The following is an 8168-nucleotide window of genomic DNA, read 5'->3' as shown; positions in this document are numbered from 1 at the left end:
AGGCAGACATGATGATGAGAGATTTGCACATTATTTTGGTGAAAGCAAATGGAAGCTCACTAAAGGTTCTCTAATTGTGGTAAGAGGAAAGAAGCTTAACTCTTTTTATGTCATGGAAGCTAAGCTACACAAAGGAGAGATTAATGCAATTCAGAAGGATGAAAGTATAGATCTTTGGCACAATAGACTTAGTCATATCAGCGAGAAGGGACTTCAAACTCTTGCTAGAAATCAATTCTTACTAGAGTTGCAAGGTATATCTCTTAAATCTTGTGATCATTGTTTAGCTGGAAAAACATATAGAGTTGCATTTCATACATATCAATCATCTAGAAGATCATATGTTATTGATTTAGTTTATACTGATGTTTGTACTATGCAAACTAGAACTCTTGGAGGTGTTCTTTATTTTGTTACTTTTATTGATGATCATTCTAGAAAAGTTTAGGCTTTTGCTTTGAAATCTAAAGACTAGGTACTCGAAGTTTTCAAAGAGTTTTATGTCAATGTTGAAAGAGAAATTGGCAAAAAGCTAAAGTGTGTTCGATCAGATAATGGTGGCGAGTACAGGGGTCCTTTTGAGAATTATTGCAGGTTCCATGGTATCAGGCTTGAGAAAATAGTTCCTAAAACTTCTCAGCAGAACGATGTGGCAGAAAGGATGAATAGAACCATTAAAGAAAGGATTAGGTGTATGCTTTCCCACGCCAAGTTACCGAAGTCATTTTGGGGGGAGTCTATGAGAACTACAATTGACCTCATAAATCTTTCTTCATCAATTCCTATGAAAGGTGATGTTCTAGAGAGAGTATAGAAAAGAAAAGATATATCTTATAATCATTTAAGAGTCTTTGGGTGTAAAACATTTGTTCATATTCCTAAAGATGAAAGTGCTAGTCATAGGTGCCCAGCAAGCCAATCACATGAGTGATGGCACGTGTGACTTGATACAGAATCTTTTTGCTTATTATATTTTGGCGTATATCACTTTATAACTATTGTATATGTGCATATATATATTGTGATGTCCTTGGATTTGTGCAATGGGAATCGGATCGTGATGAGATCACGATAATGAGATCGATTCACCTTTAAACACATATCCTAAATAATCCCGGTCATAGGTTACTCGAGAGGGACAACGTGATAACCGAATAGACTGGTGTGCTGTATACCCGTCCATATGATGGATGCAGTTGGTCTCATAGCTGCTCGTGTAGGGACACTAGGGATACAGTACAGGTGCTCATTGGAGAATGAGTTCATTGATTGATCCGCTTACGGAATGCTGGATGGTTGATGATGCCTTATTGTCAGACAACGATTCCGTAGTCCTAGTGGTGTATCTGGTCCTTAGACTTGAGACACCAAGGATGTCCTGTATGAGTGCTCCACTCTTTGATACCAGACTTATAGGTTTGGGTGTCCCAGATCTAGTACAGTTGGTCATTGGGAGTGGTAGTCGACCTTACGAGGGCTATTGAGTGTCGATAGAGGATCATCCACTCTCGGCGTCATGAGAGAAATATCCCATGTGTTCTTCTTGCTCAGACAAATCCTTGGCCAGGGTCATTCGGGTTGAGAGAGAAAGAGTTCTCCGGGAGAATCCGATTAGAGCGAGACTCGAGTAGAAACTGTATGGGTCTGACAACACCATGCTCGATATACGGTCTCTGGGATATTAGATGGATGAGGGACTATAGGTACACGGTAACTGAGGACAGACAGGTCCAATGGATTGGATTCCCTTGTATCGTCTGGGGACTACGGTGTAGTGGCATAATACGTCCGTAGTCGATGAGTCGAGTGAATTATTACAGAGATAATAATTCACTGAGTTAGAAGGAGTTCTGACGGGTATGACTCACGACCAGCTCGATATTGGGCCTAGAGGGTCACACACATATGGTAGGTATTGTGATGAGTAGAGGTTCTGATATGAGATATCCGACGGAGCCCTTTGTCTTATTGGATGCAGATCCAATACCCACTAGGGGAAGACCCATTAGGGTTTGACAAGGGACCTCTATAAATAGGAGGGATTCAGAGCCTCATAGGCTAGAGTCTTTGCTTGCCTTTCCTATTCTCCTCTCCCTCTCCACCTTAGAGCAGGCCTGGAGTTTTGAGGAGCGTCGTCGTAACCCTACTGTGTGGATCACCGCTAGAGAGGAGGACGCTTGACCTCCTTCACCCTCTCCTAAGGATCTGTAAGGAAACAGGGATATACGATCTCCCTAGGTAACACAATCTACTTTATATGCAGTTTTGAGTTTCGCGGATTTTGCGCACCAATCTTCGCACGACGCGAACATCTTTTTGGGAATCAGAGATTTTGTTTTCTTGTTCTTCCACTGCGCATGTGATGTCGCCCCCATGATTTCCTAACAGTGATATCAGAGCTAGGTTATTCGTGCGAATGATTGGTTTTGAACTGCGTGTGTTGTGTTTAGGAAGAATTTTGACGTCAAAATCGTTGACGCAAAAACAAGGAAGGACAGCAACAGTTGCTGCCCTCGATCTACGTGCGTGTAGCGCAGCCGAAGGCGGGCAGCACAGGGGCTGCGTCTGCAGTAGCCGGCCGGCGGCCTGCTTGCAGCAGGCTTGCTGCCGGCGGGGCTGGCAGCCCACGTGCAGAGGCGCCGACCGCCACAAGGAAGCGGTGCCTGCCGCCGCCGCTGCTCCCGCGGGCGAAACCCCCCCCATAGGGGCGGCCGCCCGGCGGGACAGCACCGCCTGCGGAGGCAGCGGCGCCCACCCGCAGCGGCAGCGCCGCCAGCGGGCGTGCCGCCTGCAAGCGAGGGCAGTGCCCTCGCCTCGCCGCACAGGCCGCCGCCGGCAGGGTGGCGGCGGCGACAGCAGCGAAAGGGGGAAAGGGCATTAGGGTTTCCTGGGCAAAAGATAGTTTTACCCCTCGAAATTTGAGAAATTCCAGTTTCTGTCTTTTTATCCAAATTACGAAAATACCCCTATAAATTCAGAAATTCCCTACATCTCCTTGATTTCAGAAAATATTAATTAATTAAAAGGTTTATTTGATTATTATTTTTATTATTATCTAGTAGTCCTACATGATGATAATTATTTATACATGCGATGTATGATGTGTGGACGGATGATCATGGACCGTGTGATGTGTGTACTTGTGATTATTATTATTGAGGTCTGCGAGCCTCCATTATATTTCTCGTTTATTGTCGGGCCTGCGTGCCTATGATTAAGTTGTAATCACATGAGGAGGCGCAGCGGGAGCGTGGATGCGATAGCGGGACCCACGAGACGGACGATCGTGATGCATGAAGATGCATCAAGATGTCGACGGAACCGACGAGGACGAGATGAACGATCACAGGGCATGAAGATGCACCGTTGCACACATAGATCTTGATGTGAGTGATTAGGCCTACTGGCTCGGGCCTAATCATATTAGGTTGTGGTCCATGATCATCTAGTGTGATTGCTTATACACATACTATATATGTATATATATTTGCATGCGATGTAGATATATATTAAATATGTATATGTGTGACATGTCATATTAGGAGACCAAAGCATAGAAACATCTCTCGATAATATTAAGTCGGTAAACGTGAGGTAATTAGATTGACCCACGTGACCTTCCATCGTTATAAGTAGGAACCGATTCCCGGTGTAGGTTGAGTTGGTCGAGTCCCTCAAGACTCACCTATATCGTGATTCGCTATCTTGTTTACGACATAGAGATGTCACTGGTGACCTGAGAGCATGGTATACTTGGTCGAGTCCCTCGAGGGTATATCATCAAATCAGACTCATCTTGTAACGAAGGTGTTGACTTAACCGAGCATCATGGTTGGTCGAGTCCCTCGAGGCCATGGTGATTCGGAGGCCGAACAGGACAGGAATCACAAGGAGTTGTGATCGGCAAGAGTTGCCTACCTTTTAGGCTTAGTGTGATTGGTCGAGTCCCTCGAGGTTATACTAAAACGCTGATTGGATCCTGATCCCTACTAGAAGTCTGCCGGAGACTTCCGTTTCACGTGCTGAGGGTGTCGCGTGACTCGCTAGTAAAATAGTGGGAGCATATTAAGATAGAAATCCATATCTTGATAGTTTATTTCTTACAAAATCTGTATGTTATTCATTTCTGCTGCATCTTTATTTTCAGAAAATGTCGCTTTCAAATCCCTTACGTGGCATACTTGATGTCAACCGCCTCACTGGTCCAAATTATACGGATTGGCTCCGTAACTTGAGAATTGTTCTCACAGCGGAGAAAATCGTGTACGTCCTTGATATAGTGATACCTACGCCCAAAGAAGGGGCAAACGAGGATGAGATCGCTCGCTACGTGAAGTACATTGATGACTCCACTCTTGCTCAGTGCTATATGTTGGGCTCTATGACTCTTGAGTTACAGAGACAACATGAAAAGATTGATGCCAGATCCATTCTCCTACATGTCCGTAAATTGTTTGAGGAACAGGGAAGGACTCAACGATATGAGATATCCAAGAGCCTTTTCCGCGCTAGGATGACTGAGGGGACACCGGTTCAGAACCATGTCCTAAAGATGATTGAGTGGATAGAGAAACTCATAGGTCTAGGAATGGTCCTAGAGGATAACTTATGTGTGGACATTGTGCTTCAGTCCCTACCAGATTCCTTTTCACAGTTCATAATGAATTTTAATATGAACAAGCTTGAGGTGACTCTCCCAGAGCTCCTCAATATGTTGAGGGAGGTAGAGAGTACTATTAAGAAAGAGAAGCCAGTTCTCTACACTGGTGAGACTAGAAAGAAAAGGAAAGCAGAAAGGTCCCTTAAGAAGGGAAAGGGCAAGGGCAGACCAGGTAAAGCAAAGGTTGCTAAGAAAGACCCAGTAAAGGACAAAGGCCAATGCTTCCACTGTGGTAAAGATGGGCACTGGAAGAGGAACTGTAAAGAGTACCTTGCAGAAAGGGCGAAACAAAAGCTTGATGAAGCTTCAGGTGCATTCATGATCAGTCTCCATTTGTCAGACTCTTATGATAACACATGGGTATTGGATACCGGTAGTGCTTATCATATATGCAATTCGTTGCAGGTTCTGGCAAGGCCTAGGAGACTAGAGAGAAGCGAGATGGACCTCAAGATGGGTAATGGAGCAAAAGTTACTGTAGTAGCTGTTGGCGAGGTCGCCATACATCTGCCTAGTGGAGCTTTTATTGCATTAGATGCATGTTATTTTGTTCCTTCTATTATCAAAAACATTATCTCCATTTCATGTTTAACAATTAGTGGATATAAATTTGTTTTTGAGAACAATGGTTGTTCGATATTATTAGATGATAAGATCATCACGAAAGGAACATTGCATAATGGTTTATTTATGTTAGACACTACTCCACATATCATGAATGTAAATGTGTCTAAGAGGAAACGAGATGAGGTGAACAGTGCATACCTGTGGCATTGTAGGCTAGGTCACATCCATGAAAGAAGGATTCAAAAGTTACTAAATGATGGATATCTAGATCCATTCGACTACGTGTCATATGCAACTTGTGAGCCTTGCATTCGTGAAAAATTGACCAACTCTCCATTTAGTGGAACTGGAGAGAGAGCCACTGAGTTGTTGGAACTCATACATAGTGATGTATGTGGACCCATGTCAACTCATGCAATTGGAGGTTACTCCTACTTCATTACATTTACTGATGATTTCTCAAGGTATGGATATGTGTACTTAATGAAGTACAAGTCCGAGGCCTTTGAGAAATTCAGAGAGTATGAGAATGAGGTGGAGAACCAAACTGGAAAGAGTATCAAAACTCTTCGATCATATCGAGGAGGTGAGTACTTAAGTACAGAGTTTACTCAGTTCCTCAAGGACCATGGGATATTATCCCAATGGACACCTCCTTACACACCTCAGCTCAATGGTGTCTCTGAAAGGAGAAATCGTACGTTATTAGATATGGTACGGTCCATGATGAGTTTCGCTGACCTACCCATCTCATTCTGGGGATATGCCCTAGAAACCGCAGCTTACCTTTTGAACAAAGTTCCAACTAAGTCGGTAGTGTCTACACCATATGAGATATGGAAAGGAAAGAAGCCTGATCTTAAGGTTGTTAAGATTTGGGGCTGCCCTGCCTATGTTAAAAGACATAACCCCGATAAGTTAGAATCAAGGACAGAGCGATGCAAATTTGTGGGATACCCCAAGGAAACTTGTGGGTATTATTTCTATCATCTCGAGGACCAAAAGGTCTTTGTAGCTAAGAGAGTAGTGTTCCTTGAGAAGGAACACATTCTTGGCGGAGACAGTGGGAGAATGATAGAGTTGAGCGAAGTTGGAGAACCAAGCTCAAGCACCACTCTACAGCCCGAGTCTGTTCAGGTACCTAATACATAATTTTTAATTTTACGTAGGTCTGATAGAGTATCTCATCCTCCTGAGAGATATGTGGGACATATTAGAGGAGAGGATGTTGAGGATATTGATCTTCAGACCTACGAGGAGGCTATTATGAGTATAGACTCCGGGAAGTGGCAAGAAGCCATGAATTCTGAGATGGATTCTATGTACTCCAATAAGGTTTGGAACCTAGTTGATGTGCCCGAAGGTATTGTACCCATCGGTTGCAAGTGGATCTTTAAGAAAAAGATCGGAGTAGATGGAAAGGTAGAGACTTATAAAGCAAGGCTGGTGGCTAAGGGGTATCGTCAAAGGCAAGGTGTTGATTACGACGAAACCTTCTCACCCGTAGCAATGCTAAAATCCATCAGAATTCTATTGGCTATTGCTGTTAGGATCGAGAGCACTAAGAGGGGGGGGGGTGAATTAGTGCAGCGGAAATCTTACAATAATTTAAAAACCAAAAGCTGCGTTCGTTCAAAAACTATTATGATGCAAAAGCAAATTCTCAGTTTGTATCTAAGTGCAGTTTGCGTCTAAGCGCAGATTGCGTTTAAGCGCAGTTTTGCGTCTAAGCGCAGTTTTGCGTCTAAGCGCAGTTTTGCGTCTAAACTCAGATTTACGTCTAAACGCAAATTTACGTCTAAACGCAGTTTTACGTCTAAACGCAGATTTACGTCTAAACGCAGTTTTACGTCTAAACGCAGTTTTACGTCTAAACGCAGATTTACGTCTAAACGCAGTTTTACGTCTAGACGCAGATTTACGTCTAAACTTTGAAACTCGTTTGTATACTCGCAGAAGGCAGTATGCAGTTGAAATCAAGACGTAAACGTGAACTGAAATCTGATGATTGAGCGAGGAAAGCCGATTTACGTCTGAATGCAGTTTTACGTCTAAATGTTGAAACTCGTTCGTAAAATCGTAGAGGACAGATTGCAGTTATTAATAGGATTAAAATGTAAGCGTAAACTGCAAAGAAGCTCGTTCGTAAAAGCACGGAAAACAGTTCTGCAGAATCAAACGTAAACGTAAACTGTAATGTATGAAAATACGAATTTACGTCTGAATGCAGATTTGGAGGAACAGCACTTAGAACTTGTTCGTGAAAGCGCAGAGAGCAGTAGTGATGAGGGAGGTTTGCAGTAATGATAAAGTGCTCGAAAATAAACGCAAACCAGAGATTTAGAGTGGTTCGGTCAGCCTTGACCTACTCCACTTTTGGCTTCCTCCACCGATGAGGTTGCCGACGTCAACTAGGTGCCTTCCTTCAATGGGCGAAGGCCAAACTGCCCTTTTACAATTTCTCTCCTTTTGACAGGCTCAGGAGACAACCTTTACAGACCTTTCTCTCCTCACTTTACAACTGAAAACTTGAAGAACAGAAGGAGGAGACTTAAAGGATTTACAACACTTTTGAGCTCTTAGAATCACAGAAAAGATCAAGATTTCGGTGTAGGTCTGTATCTTTTCAGTGCTGAATGGGTGGGGTATTTATAGGCCTCAACCCAATTCAAAATTCGAGCTCAAAACGATCAAATCGATCAAATCCCAGAATTCTGGGATCAGGCGGTTGCACCTCTCGACTGGAGAGGTGGCACCGCCTGGCAGAGCTCGAAGACTGAGCTCGATGGTTGCATCACCTGGCAGAGCTCGAAGACTGAGCTTGGTGGTTGCATCACCTGGCAGAGCTCGAAATCTGAGCTCGGTGGTTGCATCACCTGGCAGAGCTCGAAACTGAGCTCAGGCTGATGCACCTCTCTGCCAGAGCTCGAAGACTGAGCTT

The sequence above is a fragment of the Musa acuminata genome, chromosome BXJ2-8 (assembly GCF_036884655.1).
Source record: "Musa acuminata AAA Group cultivar baxijiao chromosome BXJ2-8, Cavendish_Baxijiao_AAA, whole genome shotgun sequence".
Classification (NCBI taxonomy): Eukaryota; Viridiplantae; Streptophyta; class Magnoliopsida; order Zingiberales; family Musaceae; genus Musa; species Musa acuminata.
The sequence above is the reverse complement of the archived record's forward strand: the minus strand, read 5'-3'. Positions refer to the sequence as shown.